Source organism: Scyliorhinus torazame, chromosome 6, assembly GCF_047496885.1.
Source record: "Scyliorhinus torazame isolate Kashiwa2021f chromosome 6, sScyTor2.1, whole genome shotgun sequence".
Lineage (NCBI taxonomy): Eukaryota > Metazoa > Chordata > Chondrichthyes > Carcharhiniformes > Scyliorhinidae > Scyliorhinus > Scyliorhinus torazame.
In genome coordinates, this window is record NC_092712.1 from 188,225,592 (window position 1) to 188,242,100 (window position 16,509).

The window sequence follows — 16,509 nt, forward strand, 5'->3', positions numbered from 1 at the left end:
TAATTAGTTTTAGTGATGGATTGGATGTGCAGGCCGAGACTCAGTTTAGGCTCAAATAGAGCACTGAAGTTGTGTTGTGTGACTGGAAATTTAGTAAACGGGTAGGGTCAGGGACCACAATCTGAAGCTCCTGGCCAGGTCTAAACTGGGTAGTGTCAATTGCTTGGCTGTTGATGTGGCACATCCTTAACTGGATATTGCACAGGCAAACTGAAAATGCAACATCAGACATGAAATCAATGAGCAGAATTTTCTGACCCTTTCTGGTGGCAGGTTCCCTGGTGGTGGGGCCAGAAAGCTGTGCAAAGGTCCGTAGACTTTGATGGGGCCAGAAAATCCTGCCAGCAGCCAATGGCTCGCCTTATCCCCTATGGGTAAACCCCCAACAAACTGGTCCAGAAAATCACAGGCAAGGTATTCAGCAACTGACTTCACACCTATGGATGATATTGGGGAAATCTGATGGCACCCCCGCTCCGTCCCCGGCCAAATTTGACGTAGGGCGGAATGCAACATAGGATGGTTGGGTATAGCCCACCACCTTCTTCCCACTCCTGAGTTGTTCCCCATAGTGTACTGGAGGGGTTAGATATCAGCCAGCCCACCTGCCCTCAGGTCCATTGAGGCTTTGGCTAATTAGTAGGCAGGTAAGAGCATAATTCAGTCCCTGCTGACATAATACTGTAGGTGGTGGAAGGTGGAAGAAGAGAAGCTGGCCCACTTTGTTTTTGCTATTTAAGATGATAAACAAGGAAGGAAGGTGGGATACGATCTTTGGGGAAAGCCTTTTGTGCATCAGGGGCTCCACCCAAGATGGTACACCTCCCCCCTATGTGCCAGCCCCTCCCCAACTCAGTCTCAAAAGACGTTTCCACACTCCCTTAAAGTCTCACTTTCTTTGATGGGCACCAACATAAAGGCCACATGTGTTCAGGAAGACATACCTCCCTATGGTAACTAGGAAATTTACAGAAAACATAGGACTATGAATGTCTCAAAAGGACTGGTGAAATCACAACATATTGTTCATCCTGGAGTGTCCCACCAACTCTTTTGATTGAATACAGCAGTCCACAATTCACTCACTTTATCCCTCGACTTTCATAGAAAATGACCTCAAGGGCAATGGGAATTTTTAAATGAACACTTCATTTTCTTTAGTTCTTAGTTAGGCATGGATCCAAAATGTTAGTGTAAATTAAACAAAGTTGAGTCTTGGGGATATTTAGATTTGCATTGTTTACCACAACTGTTCAAATATTAAAAATGTAAAACCTTGCACTAATTACGTCCAGATTCTGATTTTGTCTATTGTAAATAATGTGTCAAGGAAGTTTTATGTCATTTTTCTATGTTGATTGAATAATCAAAGTGTTATGTATATTCCTGTTGCAGATTTAGTCATTTGCATTTTTGGCTGCCTATTTATCCAATAAAATAACCGATATAGATGTTGGGTGGCTGCACATTATTTTAAGCATCCATATATACTAAATACTTGGCTGAAGTTGCATACCTGGTTGAACTTTTCGGTGGCGATATCAACATTGCAAAGATTGCAGCCAGATCTGATTGAGTAACCATTGAAAATTCTGGCGTGATGAGTTGCAATTTGTTATATTGATTTTTTTTGTAGAGTATGAACAGTTCTTCTATAATGGTGTCAGGCCATTGTAAATTACAATCAATAAAATTAAGTTGAGAGTGTGAGAGATTAGTAAGTCCCAGTCCTTCTGCTATTAATGACAAACTATCAATATTTGAAAATGATTAGAATGTGTACATGGATGTGCTTTTGTGGTCATTGTTCTCATACATTTGGGTTGGGCTGAAGTGTCCACAGTGAAGAATTTTAATTAGCTCCACTCTTATTCTGTTGCTGATTGAGCTTGTGATGGTTAGTCTCATAACTTCCTTCCATCCTTCCCCTTGAATGTGTGTTTGTCTGATCTACGTATTACTGCCAGGAGTAACGGAGGTTTTATATGTCAGCTAAGGCTGAGGTGTGCCGGTGAAGCAGTTTTGTGGTTTTGAGGGATAGCTTTATTGGTGTAAATTTGCATTTGATTTGACAGAGCATGCTAGTGTCCTGTATGAAGTGGAATAAGTGCAGATAGTGGAGGTACACTTGCTGAATGATATGAAATTTGTCAGTCAGCTTTTGGGAAAACAGATTAACTGGTGAGGGGCTATTAGTGCCATGTTTTAAAGCTTTGAGATTCTTAGGAAGATCTATACTGTGCTATAGCAGGGAGAAGTCTAATAGGAGGTGTGACGGTGACATAGTGGTAATGTTAGTTGATGAATAATCCAGAGGCCCAATCTAAGACCCAAGGGGCATGGATTCAAATCCCACCACAGCACCTGGTGGAATTTAAACTTAATTAATAAATCTGGAATTGAAAGCTGGTCTAAATAATGGTGACCAGCTTGATCTGGTGACCAGCTTTCCGAAAGGAGAACCAGATTTCACTCAAAACATTAGCTCTGTTTTGCTTCTCCACAGTTGCTGCCAGATCTGCTGAGAATCTTTTGCATCTTTTGTTTTTATTTCAGATCTCCAGCATCTGCAGTATTTTGCTTTGTGATGTTGTCATGACCCCTACTCATTTCCATGGCCCCTTATAGACCTTATGCCAACTTGGTGTTAACTCATGCCAACCCATCACATTTTGCCCTTACACCCTCCATACCGGCACACCACAGTTTCCCCCATGGGTAATCATCAGGAGCCATGCTGAGATGAGATCTACTAAACTCTAAGTATCAATTATGGCATTCACCATAAACAAGACACTTTCATTGATTAATGTCTGTTTAAAAGCAAACATTTGTATTCACAACCCCATATGAAAAATCACTAATCTCTTGATTACTGATCAATCAAACTGCGAACTTACAGCCCCCCACTGTGATAATGACAGGCTGTGGAAGCAGTCAAGCAGTAATGATGCAATAATGGTACCACTCTGCTACTGTCAACAAACAGCTATTGTAATTGTTCTTTTCCTGGACTCAGAAACATAGCAAGCTATTGTTTTTTATTCAAAATTTAAAGAGCCTGATCTGAATTTTCAGTATGGCAGGCGAGCGCAATCAGCAGGACCAGAAATGGATATGATTTCTGCTCCTGCCCACGATTGGCTCCGAAAGCCAATTTCATGTTGACTGGTCAATTAATTGCTGGCCAGCATGAAATGCACGCTGAGAGAGGATCCGTACTGCCAGCGGAATCAGGAAGAGGTCAGATGCAGGAAACAGGAAGGGCGTAGGTGGGGGATTTAAATGGAACTTCCCGAAGGCTACAAGTCAGTCCTCAAAACCTCAGTGAGCTGCTTTGGAACTTGAAATATTTTGTCACCTTACTTGATTTCGAGTACCATGTCCAGCATGGCAACATTGCCCATGGTACACACACCAAGCTTGATGGAAATGCCAGGAGACAGTCTGCACCCCATTTTTTTGATGAGTGCCTTCGGGTCTTGCTAAAGGCAGTTAGTGACTGTCATGACATCCTGGTGCCACGGGACAGCAAGAGGAGGCCGCCTCACATGCCGAAAAAAGACTGGACAGAGGTGTTAGGCCTGTCAGCAGCCAACATAGTTCGCTGAACCAGAATCCAGTGTCGGGAAAGATTCTGCAGTCTGCCAGAGTGAGTACTGATTCCATTGGTCTCTGTAGGTGGCAGCACATGTTGGTGCTCATGGGTATGAAATGCAGAGCAGTGTGGCACATCATGTGCCTTGATAGACCATGGCTGGCATGTATTTTGGGGTGATGTGCAACAGTGTGACAGACAAGTCTTTGGGTGTGTGTGTGGTGGTAGTGGGGGTGGGGGGGGGGGGGTTGGCTGGAAAGGCCTGTAGGGAAGGACTAATAAATAACTTTTTCCCTTATGGGTGAAGACGAGTTACAGTGCACAGGAGTGAGGTTGGACTGGTCGGGGGCATCCCCAATCATTCTTCTCCTGATCAGGTGGAGGGGCAAGCACTGAAAATGGCCTCCTAATGTGGGACCAGGTCCACTGGTCACAGTGAGGCAGGAATGTCAGCATCCCCATCCATATACAGTAAGCATGGAGATTCGAACCAACCTCATGCTGGTGGACGAGCTGGAGATGACATCTGCAGGGTCCTCTCAGGGTACTGTGAACGATGGCAGCAGCTCCACCACTCCTCTACCAGTGACTGTCACATCTGATGAGACTGTGATTACTGAAGAATGCCCATCCACGATGCTGGACTCTCCCACCCAGACGGGGCCCACACAGGTCCTGGTGACCAAGGGAGTGTCACCAAGGCTGAGGTGGCATCAGAATCAACAGACTGCGTCCAATCCAGCTACCAACGAGGGGGGGGGGTGGGGGAGCACCAAGACGTAGCACTCAGCAATGGAAATTTAAGTCACAATGATTGCAGAATGAATTGTCACATGTGATTTATGTTCCCTTAGCACTGGTGCATATGATTCTTTGCCTTGATTCTAAAAATGTCGCATTATGTGCAAATGCCTCATTGTCCTTCATGCAATTGATCGGGAAGAGGCCTGGGAGTCGTGTGTCAAACATATAAAGGGCTGAAAAGTTTATTTCAGAGATTGGGACTTAATTTAAGGGTGACAGCATGGTTTCATCAGCACCGATCAGGAAGGTGGTGTTGCCCTTGCCTTCACCTTGACTCCTTCCTTTGAATTCCCAACTGAAAGTTCTCTGTCACGAAGCACGTTGATGTTATCTGCGAGGATATCCCAACTTCGAACAATGGTTTGTGGGGGTGTATAGGTTTATTTTGTTTTGGAGCGGCATGTGGCGCAGTGGTTAGCACTGGGACTGCGGCGCTGAGGACCCTGGTTCGAATCCCGGCCCTGGGTCACTGCCCGTGTAAAGTTTGTACATTCTCCCCATGTCCGAATGGGTTTCACCCCCACAACCCAAAGATGTGCAGGTTAGGTGGATTGGCCATGCTAAATTGCCCCTTAATTGGAAAGAAAAAAAAATTGGGTACTCTAAATTTTTTTTAAAGGTTTATTTTGTTTCGGTGTGAGGGGACAACTGAAACTCCAGTAAGAATAAACAGCCCAGTCATTGTGTAACAACTATTAAAGATTAGTTATAAAGTTACGAGAAGTCCACACAAAGAGGACTACTCTACTCTCCAATAATTAAGGTATATAAATTACTAAACAAACACACAGTTTATATAGAACATACCCCTCATTCCAAAATATATCTACGATATCTGAAATCTTTAAGAATTCCGTTTCCCCAAACAACATCTAAAGTAAATAAATCAATAAGTTAAAACCCCACATGGGATGATCATCAATTCTGGGAAACGGCTGTTCCTGGTCCAGCAAAGATTTTTAAACTGCCTTTGTGACTGTTTTCTGAACTGCCTTGACTCTAAGACTTTGAGACTGTTACATGGCCTTCAGCTGCTCGCTGGAAACTGGCTTTTTGGCTGCCAGCTGAAAAGCTGGCATGTCTGCTTCTGCCTGCTAGATGTTAACTGGCCTCCTGCCAATTATACCTTTGTTTTACTTTGATTATGCCCTCTATGTATTTGGCTGTCTGTCCCTATCAACTTCCTTGACTCTAAGCATTAGCATGTATGTCTCATTGATCTTTAAGCTGTTTCTCCTCATGAGCTATTCGCATCTAATTCTTACCAAAACTGCCTTCTAAACTTGTTACTGGGAGAGACGCAATTTGTATACTGGCTACTGCTGTCACGAGGAAGATTTCTACCTGTTGCTGGACATCTCGCATCCCATTCTAGCTATCTCCTCCTCTTCTGAAGAGAACCCTTCAGAAGAGTACATAATCCCCATGTTTGTGTAGATGGTTGCACAGCTTTCAGCACTGAAGGAGCTTATTGGCAGAAGGCCTCTGCAGTTTCCCGGAAAATCAGAGTGTTCTCCAGAACAACAACAAAAAAAATGCCTGAAACTATTTCTAAACCAGTTCCAAACAACTTGCAACCAAATTCCTAAATAATCATCTTACCATCAGCCTGTGAACCTTTTTATTCTGCCCTGGATATAGAATGCGGTAAAAATGTGAAAACCGCCTGGTGGAGTTGCTCATGTGCTGAGCGTAAAAGAGCATGGGTCACTCAAAATCGCAGTCAATTGCCCTTTAAGTGACCTTAATTGGCCCCTCAACTGTCAAGGAGCACGGTTCTGACTTCCGCATGCGACTGCCGACTGGACTATCACGAGGCGGGTTGACTCTCTGCTGACTTCATTGCACCCCATTTTGCAATCGTTCAGGTCTGCTGTCAGCCCGCTTAGTGAACACAAGGTTTTGGCCCATGGATTTAACAAACTTGACCGATTTAGAGTTTCACAGGTCTTAGTCACCTCATGCACATTAATATTGCAGGATACAGACCTCGCTCCAGCGAAAATGGAGCTCATTTCAACTCAGCACTGAGTTCAAATGGTCCTGCTGGGCTCGGATTTCCTCTGTGTGAATCACATCCTAGCCCCTTTCACTCCGGTCCACCCATCATGAAAATAGGATCTGTCAGATTTGGTGTCCCGCCAACAATTTAGATAAGGTGCAGAGTCGCTACAACTCAATGAAAATCCAGGCTTTTCTATCACTTTCCTTCCTTTTAATTCCTATTTCGATTGTCTGAAAGATGTTGGGGAACGAAGGTTGATTATGTAAAACAGGATATCGCTATCAGGGCGGGAGTTTTTGCTCCACTTTGTTGACATGAACTCTTTGAATGAGGAGCTCATTTTTATGATACCCCATCTAGGATTGTTTTGTTCAAAGAAAAGAAAGAGTGGCAAAACAAGTGTGCATCAGGCCACTGAAATTATAAAAGGCTCCACCATCCCTCTGAACCAGAGCGTGTGTGCACTTCACCTACAACCGCAGAGGTGAAAGAACATTAAGCACTAGCAGCCTCTAATGAATATTGTTCCTGGCAGCAAAATCCAACATTCTTACTTGGTTCTCTGGACACTTGGCACATTTGTTAGTCAGAATGAGTATAAGCTGAACATGGAACATGGGGGCCGATTTAGCTCAGTTCGCTGGATAGCTAGTTTGTGATCAGTAGCAAGGCCAACAGCCTGGGTTCAATTCCCATACTGGTTGAAGTCATTCATGATCTTAACCTTGCCCCTCACCTGAGGGGTGGTGATCCTCAGGTTAAATCACCACCAGCTCTCTGCCTCAAAGGGGAAAGCAGCCGATGGTCATCTGGGACTATGGTGACTTTACTTACTTATTAAGCTAAACATGGAACTGGAGATATGAAACCCTTCCTGTAAGTAAACTCCCCACTCAACTCAAGCTGATCAGCCCCAGGGCTACTTACTAGAGAAATATTCTGCAACATCCTGCACAAGGCTGACACCGAACATCTACTACCATAATCTATTGCAAAACCTTAGCCCTGCACCCACTCCCTCCCAAGAAAGCTCCATAGTACAACCTGCCCAAGTATGACTAATACCGAATATATCCTCACCATAAAGTGGCAAACTATACAGTTATCATGACCTTCACTGCATTTTCTTGCGAATGTTGTAAAATATGATTATAATGTGAATCAAAAGCAAAGTGATGAAACACTTGTTTACGCAGTGAGTGGTCAGGACCTGGAATACACGTCTTAAGATTGTGATAGAGACAGATTCAATTCTGACTTTCAAAAGTCTTACAACACCAGGTTAAAGTCCAACAGGTTTGTTTCGATGTCACTAGCTTTCGGAGCGCTGCTCCTTCCTCAGGTGAATGAAGAGACCTCTGCCGCAGGAGTCCCACTGCCGCACTTTCAGATTATAAATAATTATTCAGTCAGGTTTCCTGAGTTTAAACAAAGAAGAAGATAAGTTCATTGAAAGTATTTCCCAAATAAAAAAAAAACTAGGGAAACCGCAGCCACCATTTATACATCACTCGTATACCTCAGGCTTAAACGCAGCCTAGTACAGATGGTAGAATAAGAGGATAGCTTATAAATTTTTACAAGTTGTGAGGATGATAAAACAATGGGAGTAGATGATGTAGACAGTCAGCTGTCCTTTGGCTCGTCTAAATATGGTGACTCCATTTTGTAGCTGTTTTGTTCAGTTGGCTTCCTGAGTGTAATTGTATGGGCAGATTTCCATGGCCAGGATTTTATGCCCTCTCCCGTCCGGTGGGGTATTATGGTCCTGCCGAACTGAAGCGAGATTTAAATGACTTGCCATATCCAACAGGGGGCAACACACCGTGGCGGGGCTGTAAAATCCTGGCCCATGTTTTATTCCCACAGATCTTCATTTGCAGTAGATTTTTCCTCTCAGAATGGTTACTTTGCAAATCCGGGCACAATACTTCTAAGTGTGAGAGAAAGCAAACAACCTTTTGCAGCCTGCTTTCAATACAGTATTCTGGGGCGTCATTCTCCGACCCCCCAGCGGGTTGGAGAATGGCCGTTGGCCGCCGTGAATCCCGCCCCCGCCGGTTGCCGAAGTCTCCGAAGGGAGAAAGGTCGGCGGGGCGTTAATGGCGCCGCTGCCGCGGAGAATGTCACGGTTCTGCGCAAGGCAGCCGATTTTCGGCCTGCCGATATTCTCCCTTCCGGATGGGCCGAAGTCCCGTCGACGTGATGACCGTTCACGTCGACGTAAATCAAACCTCCTTTTCATCGGCGTGACCCGGTGCTCCAGGCTCACGCCGACCAGCGTGGAGGTGAGTGACGGCCTGGGGGGTTGGCTCTGGGCAGGCGATTGCGTGGCCGCAGTCTGAATGCGTGAGGAGAGGTGTGTCTCGGGTTGTGTGTGTGTGTGTGCGGCGGGTGGGGGGTTAGAGTAGGCTGGGCTCTGGGGGAGTGCCGGGAGGGGGTCCGTGCCGGGGTGGAGGTTGGGGGGGGGTCCGTGCCGTGCCGGGGTGGAGGTTGGGGGGGGGTCCGTGCTGGGGTGGAGGTTGGGGGGGGGGGTCCGTGCTGGGGTGGAGGTTGGGGGGGGTCCGTGCCGTGCCGGGGTGGAGGTTGGGGGGGGGTCCGTGCTGGGGTGGAGGTTGGGGGGGGTACGTGCCGTGCCGGGGTGGAGGTTGGGGGGGTCCGTGCTGGGGTGGAGGTTGGGGGGGGGGGGGCCGTGCCGGGGTGGAGGTTGGGGGGGGTCCGTGCTGGGGTGGAGGTTGGGGGGGGGGTCCGTGCCGTGCCGGGGTGGAGGTTGGGGGGGGTCCGTGCTGGGGTGGAGGTTGGGGGGGGGGTCCGTGCCGTGCCGGGGTGGAGGTTGGGGGGGGGTCCGTGCTGGGGTGGAGGTTGTGGGGGGGGGTCCGTGCTGGGGTGGAGGTTGGGGGGGGTCCGTGCCGGGGTGGAGGTTGGGGGGGGGGGTCCGTGCTGGGGTGGAGGTTGGGGGGGTCCGTGCCGTGCCGGGGTGGAGGTTGGGGGGGGTCGGTGCTGGGTGGAGGTTGGGGGGGGGGGGTCCGTGCCGTGCCGGGTGGAGGTTGGGGGGGGCGGTCCGTGCTTGGGTGGAGGTTGGGGGGGGGGTCCGTGCCGGGTGGAGGTTGGGGGGGGGGTCCGTGCGGGGTGGAGGTTGGGGGTTAGGGGGGGGGTCTGTGCCGAGGAGGGGGATGGGAGGGCAAGTGAGTTGGTCCACCTGCCAGGTGCCAGCGTCCAACAGTTGGACCCATGTGGTCCATGCCACCTGGCTGGGGGGAGGAGGGGATATGGGCAATGATGACATGTCGTCGTACCCCTCCCCCTCACCAGGCCGTCATGTTTTCAGATGCAGGAGGAGACTCCGGATGAGCCGGGAAACCGTGGCACACATCTGCCACCTGCTGGCACACCTGTCACCGCGTGGCACTGGCGGGGGACACCCTCTCCCCGTGTCCGTCAAGGTTACGGTGGCCCTGAACTTTTATGCAACGGGGTCATTCCAGGCACCGAGTGGGGACCTGTCCGGCATATCGCAGACATCGGTGCACCGGTGCATCCGGGCAGTGACAGATGCCCTATATGCCATGGCGCACCGCTACATCCGCTTCCCCGTGGATCGGGCCAGCCAAGATGCCCGGGCCGTGGGCTTCTCTGCCGTGGCCGGGTTCCCCGTGGTCCAGGGCGCGATCGATGGGATGCACGTCGCCGTGCATCATCCTCCATGGCCTGCGATAGACACGCGTCCACCCGCAACTGTGTGAGCCACCTGCAGATAACAGGGCCGTGTTCACTAATAGGAAGGGGACCTATTCGATGAACGTACAGGTGGTCTGCGACCACCGCATGATGATCCTGCACGCCTGCGCCCGTCACCCAGGCAGTGTACACGACTCATTCGTGTTGTCGCGGTCATCCATCCCCGGCATGTACGAGGGACGCCATCCCCGGCTGAGGGGCTGGTTGCTGGGCGACAGGGGCTACCCATTGCGATCGTGGCTGATGACGCCTATACGGAGGCCACGCAATGAGGCGGAGAACCGCTACAATGATGCCCATGTAGCGACAAGGGGAGTGATCGAGAGGTGCTTTGGCGTGCTGAAGATGCGTTTCAGGTGCCTGGACCTCTCTGGGGGCGCCCTCCAGTATCGGTCAGATAGGGTCGGCCGCATCATAGTGGTGTGCTGCGTCCTGCACAACATAGCCCAGCAGAGGGGCGATGTGCCGCAGGCAGAGGAGGGCGGAGTGGAGGAGCAGCAGGAAGAGGCGCAGTCCTCCCCAGATGAGGGGGATGGGGGCAATGGTCAGGGCAGACGGGGTAGACACAGGCGGGTGGCTGTCCACCGTTACCGGCTGGCCCAGCGGGCACGGGACAGACTGATAGACGCCCGCTTCACTGACTAGATGGGCGTGAGAATCGGGTAGTATGGCCACAGACCGCACACCATGGCAACAGCCGACCACCCACACCCCCCACCCATCCACCCACCCAGCACCCTCACCCCCCTCCCCAACCCCACCCACCCCACCCGCATGCACACCAACCCCCCCCCCCCATTGCCGATCCACCTGCGGCACAACGGGCCGGGCTCACACAGTTGCGGGTGGACGCGTGTCTATCGCAGGTCATGGAGGATGATGACAACCCGCCCTGCGATGAGCTCCTGGCTCTACATCGTTGGACTATGTCTGACCCATGGCCACAGTACCACCATCCACCCGGACCATCCCTGCATGCGGCTGTGACACTGCAGCGCACGGTCCCGTCCTCTGCCCGGGGGATGTTGATGGCGGCCCAGGGGGAAGGGGGCAGACTCACCTGGGGCTGAGGTAAGACCACCCCTCACACACACACTTGCGCTCAACGTACATGACACCCCCGCACACTTTGGACAGAGCACAAAGGCAGCTTCGGTAGGTGTAACATTGACTTTAATAACCAAAGGAGTTCATGCACGTGCCCTAGCCCCTAAAACTCATCTGTGCCCTGCACCCGTGCCAACTTACTCAGTGTCTAATTGTTTGGCCTTACGGGCCCTTTGACTACGTCTACGTGGTTCCCCAGACGGTACAGCAGAACTGGAGGTGGACTCCTGTGATTCCTGCCCTCTGACACTGGATCCCTTTGGCGGCCGTTTCCTGGGGTGTCCTGGCCTAGATGGGCCAGGCTGCGGCCCGGGCGACTGGGATGGCGAGCTGCCAGCCTGTCCTGCCCGTTGCCCACCCGATGCACCTGGGACAGAAGGGGGGGAGTCCGAGGTGTCGCGGTGTACCGGGACCTCCCCTACAGAGGGAGCCGGGACGGACCACACCACCTCCTCCTCCCTCGGGGTGCCCGATGGCCCCCAGGCCTCTACATGGGTGGGGGATGCGAACGGACTGGCCATCCGACGCCCCCCCGACATCTGGCGCTGCCAGTCCTGGAGGCCCGTGCTGGTATCGACAGGGGTCTGCAGGTTTGCAGCCATGGAGCCCAGGGGGTTGGCAAACCCTGTCTGTGACAGTGCGACGCCGGCTCGCACATGGCCACTGGCGCCGATGCCCTCAGCGATGGCCTGCAGAGACTGGGCCATGGCCTGCTGAGACTGGGCCATGGCCTGCTGAGACTGGGCCATGGCCTGCTGAGACTGGGCTATGGCGTTGAGCGCCTCTGCCATCTGGCGCTGGCACTGGCTCATGGCCTCCTGTGAGAGGGCAGCCATTTCCTGGGCCACAGACGCCGCCTGCACGGAAGGCCCCAGGCCTCGCAAACCGTTCCCCATGTCTGACACCGTCGCACCCATTGCCTCCACCGCGGACGCCACCCGTGCGGTGTCAGCCTGGGTGGCACGCATGATCGGCACCACTCCCAGCTCCTGGACGCGGGTGGACTCCTCCACCTGCGACCGCAGCTGCCGCAAGCCGCCCGTCACCCTCTTCGCTCATCTCGGGTCGGTGGTTGCATCGGATCTATGTGTGGGTGTGGTAACTGCAGGAACCCGGGATCCATCTGGGCGGCAGATGTTCGCTTGGGCTGGGCTGCCCTCCGACCGCCCGGTCCCTCTGCTGCTCCTACCTCCACCTGCTGTACCGGGACGGCTGTGTTGTGCGCACCAGTGAGTGTACCAGACGCCTCATCACTAAAGTTCCCAACCGTGGTTAGTGTTTCTGCGATAGCGGAGGGTGTTGGTGACAGCAGTGGCGTTGTGTCGTGCTCTTCGTCCCACTCTGAGTCCATGGCACTTTGGGGTGGGGGTTCGTCTCCACTCATCCACTCTGAGTCACTGTCCGGTATTTTGTCTTCCTGGGTAGTGCTGTCCCGGGTAGGGGTGTCCTGGGTAGTGCTGTCCCGGGTAGGGGTGTCCCGGGTAGGGGTGTCCCGGGTAGGGGTGTCCTGGGTAGTGGTGTCCTGGGTAGTGGTGTCCTGGCTCGGATGTGACGGGGGCCTGTGGCTGCCCCACTCGTCGCTGGGTGGTCGCTCCCGCACGTGACGGGGGTGTCGTCTCCCTGTTGCTCCAGGTCTCTCCGTCTCCCGTGGTCTCCGAAGGGCATCTTGCGGGCGGTGTGCATCTGCGGGGATGGGTGCCTGGACGTTTGGTCCTGCGATACACAATGAAGCATGCATGGTTAGACATCAGGCAGTGATCAGGTGATACGGGGGAGGGGGATATAGGGGAGGGGGATATGGGGACGGGCTGTCGGTGGCTCACTCGCTAGTATGCCCCCGACCTCTGCATCAGCAACCTCCCGGTCCTCAGGTCCGCCAGCCAGTTCCAGGGCCCTTTCCTCGTGTACGGTCAGTGGCCTCTCATCAGCGGGCCCTCCTCCAGTCCTCACATGCTCCCTATTGTTGTGTGCGTGCTTCTCCTGTGGGGGGGGGGGGTGGTGGCAGGGGTAAAAGGCAACAGTGTTAGGCAGGTATATGAATGCACGCCATCGGTTGCGCGTGCATTGCAGAGGTTAAGGTTAGGGCTGGATTCACTTGGGGATATGGGGGAGGGGGGATATGGGGGAGGGGGATATGGGGGAGGGGGGATATGGGGGATATGGGGGAGGGGGATATGGGGGAGTGGGGGATATGGGGGATATGGGGTAGGGGGTATATGGCGGATATGGGGGAGGGGGGGATATGGAGGAGGGGGGATATGGGGATATGGGGGAGGGGGGATATGGGGGAGGGGGATATGGGGGATATGGGGAGGGGGGATATGGGGGAGGGGGGATATGGGGATATGGGGGAGGGGGGATATGGGGAGGGGAGATATGGGGGATATGGGGGAGGGGGGGATATGGGGGAGGGGGGATATGGGGGAGGGGGGATATGGAGGGGGATATGGGGAGGGGGATATGGGGGATATGGGGAGGGGGGATATGGGGGAGGGGGGATATGGGGGATATGGGGGAGGGGGATAAGGGGGAGGGGGATATGGGGGAGGGGGGGATATGGGGGAGGGGGGGATATGGGGGAGGGGGGATATGGGGGAGGGGGGATATGGGGGAGGGGGGATATGGGGGAGGGGGGATATGGGGGAGGCTCACCCTGCCTGCTCTGACGAGGTCGTTCACCTTCTTGTGGCACTGGGTGCCTGTCCGTGGTGTCAGGGCCACAGCGGTGACGGCCTCTGCCACTTCCCTCCACAGACGCCGGCTGTGGCGTGGGGCAACTCTGCGGCCGTGCCCGGGATACAGGGCGTCCCTCCTCTGCTCCACCGCGTCCAGGAGCGCCTCCACATCGCGTGACTCGAACCTCGGGGCTGAGCGACGGCCAGCCATCCAGTCGGGTGTTGCGGTCGGGTGTTGCGGTCGGGTGGGGGGGAGCAGCGCGGCCTTATGAGCCGTCACGCCATGCAGCGCGTATGACGCTGCACGGCGCGAACCACTGCGCAAGCGCGAATCCCGTTACGTCGCTGCTAGCCCATTTCGGGCCGGAGACTATCGACCCATTTTTCCGACGTGGCGCAAGTCGGATTTGCGCCGTTTTTTGCGCCGATCGGCGGACTTTCCGCCGATAACGGAGAATTTCGCCCCTGATCTCTGATCTCTCTCTTGCTTGGTGACAGTCTCTTAAAGAACCCCGCTGGCTGCATATTTCAGGGGAAATTCTAGTAATCCATGTCTGCTGCAGTTATTTTAGGACAGGGAATTGCATTTTGATATCTGGGGCGTCATTCTCCGACCCCCCGCCGGGTCGGAGAATGGCCGTTGGCCGCCGTGAATCCCGCCTCCGTCGAAGTCTCCCGTCGAAGTCTCCGCTCCCGGAGATTGGGCGGGGGCGGGGGCGGGAATCGGGCCTCGCCGGTTGGCGGGACCCCCCGCTGGATTCTCCGGCCCGGATGGGCCGAAGTCCCGCCCAAGAATTGCCTGTCCCGCCGACGTAAATCAAACCTGGTATTTACCGGCGGGACCAGGCCGGCGTGGGCGGGCTCCGGGGTCCTGGGGGGGGCGCGGGGCGATCTGACCCCGGGGGGTGCCCCCACGGTGGCCTGGCCCGCGATCGGGGCCCACCGATCCGCGGGTGGGTCTGTGCCGTGGGGGCACTCTTTCCCTTCCGCCTCCGCCACGGCCTCCACCACGGCGGAGGCGGAAGAGACTTTCCCCACTGCGCATGCGCGGGAAACTGACAGCGGCCGCTGACGCTCCCGCGCATGCGCTGGGAAACTGACAGCGGCCGCTGACGCTCCAGCGCACGCGCCGCATTTCCGCGCCAGCTGGCGGGGCAACAAACGCCATTTCCGCCAGCTGGCGGGGCGGAAATCCCTCCGGCGTCGGCCTAGCCCTTCAATGTTGGGGCTAGGCCGCCAAAGATGCGGAGACTTCCGCACCTTTGGGCCGGCGCGATGCCCGTCTGATTGGCGCCGGCTTTGGCGCCAGTCGGCGGACATCCCGCCGTTGGGGGAGAATTTCGCCCCTGATCTCAGGAAATATTTAAAGGTTTCAGTATAGTGTCAAGCCAACAAGAGATGGGGGGGGACGGGATTCTCCATTGGCTGACGTGGGAATCGGGAAGTGCGATTGGACGGAGAATCGGTTCTGACGCCAAAACCGTGGTGGGTGCCGGTTTCACACTAAATTGCAATTCTCCGGTGCCTCGACTCTCCGTCAATGCATCCTACTCCGCACAAGCAGTAAACACCCTTGGCATATCATTAGTGGGCTTGACCCGATATTCTCCGGGGCCTCCGCGATTCTCCGCCTCCACAGGGGCAAATTCCCAACAGCGAAGTTCACTTGTGCTTTTAAAAATCGTGAAACAGGCGCTATGACTGCTCAGGGAGAGAGAAGGGGTACGGAAAGTGTCCAACATCACCATGGTTTGCTGATAGTCATACCGCTGGCCACGGGGCTTCTGTCAGGGCTGGGAGGAGTAGTGGGGGGGTGGCCAGGAGGTGGGTTGTGGGTTCGGGGTGGATGGGCACAGAACACGATTGCCGCGGCCTGCAAGGCAGCCATGCAGCTGCGCACGCCGCTGAGTACTAACTGTGAACCTAGGGCCACAGGTCTTACAAGTATCACCCAAGGCCACCCTCTAAGTGCCCTCTGGTCCCAGCCAGCGGGATGGGCGCGCTCCAGCCCAACCAGTGCCATCTTTGTGGCTTGGATGGTGTGTGTGGAGAGTGAAGTGTCCATATGCGGCTGCAGCTTGTCAGCCTCCTGAGTGTCAATCACGAATCTCGCACCGTTTCCCATTGAAACAGATTATGTTCCATGTGGCACCACTGCTAGCCCCTTAACAGTTGCTGAAATGGTCCAGATGCGGTGCCAGGTTTGCTGTCGTGGAAGTCCACAAATCCTGCCCTGGCGTCAACACTTAGTCTCAGGAATTGAGGATCCCTCTGGGTCACTGTCCGTGTGGAGTTTGCACATTCTCCCTGTGTCTGCGTGGGCTTCACCCCCCACAACCCAAAGATGTGCAGGCTAGGTGGATTGGCCATGCTAAATTGCCCCTTAATTGGAAAAAATGAATTGGGTACTCTAAATTTATAAAACAAAGAAAAAAAAGGAATGGAGGATCCCACCACAGGTCTTTCGCACTCCCCAGGGTGTTGACTGTCCTTTTTCATCCCATTTGGCTCAATGCATGCTTGTATTTTGTAGCCATTTGGCAGTCCTCCATTGCCTTAAGAGGATTCCAATTTATTTTTAT

The 16,509-nt window shown here is 53.6% G+C and overlaps 1 protein-coding gene across 2 annotated transcripts in view; it reads left to right on the forward strand.

Annotated features, from left to right (window-relative positions):
* Window positions 1–16,509, forward strand: part of LOC140425184 (histone deacetylase 9-like) — a 1,432,561-nt gene that overhangs the window by 891,995 nt on the left and 524,057 nt on the right. The window lies entirely within an intron of this gene.